Genomic DNA, 445 nt, shown 5'->3' with positions numbered 1-445 from the left:
TGGGTGGGGAACTGAGGCACAACTCCTCCAAAGGTATTGAAATCAATGGATGTGAGGATCTGGCCCTGGGAGATTAAGTGATTTGCCCGAGGTCCCACGGGGGGCAGTGGCAGAGGCTAGGACTGGCACTCAGCCCTCTCCAGGGCTAGCCTGACCCCCAGGCCCGAGAGGGGCCGGGCTCCAGCAGCTCCACCCCTTGGAGGCTGTTGCTAGTGCTCAGGGCGCCAAAGGCCTGGTGAGTCCACCCCCGGCTGCTTTTGGGGGCTCCTCGTGGCCATCCGTCCCCAGAGCCGAGCGCACAGCTGAGCGGGGTCCCCTCCCCGGCTGCAGCCTCCCAGCGCTGCTGACGCGTTTGCCCGGCCTGGAGCAGCTGCAGCGGCTGCTAAAAATACCCCCCCCCCCCCCCGACTGCGGGAACATGGCAGGCGCTGTGACCCAGTGGAAC

The sequence above is a fragment of the Chrysemys picta genome, chromosome 19 (assembly GCF_011386835.1).
Source record: "Chrysemys picta bellii isolate R12L10 chromosome 19, ASM1138683v2, whole genome shotgun sequence".
Taxonomy (NCBI): Eukaryota; Metazoa; Chordata; order Testudines; family Emydidae; genus Chrysemys; species Chrysemys picta.
This window is presented reverse-complemented; position numbering follows the sequence as displayed.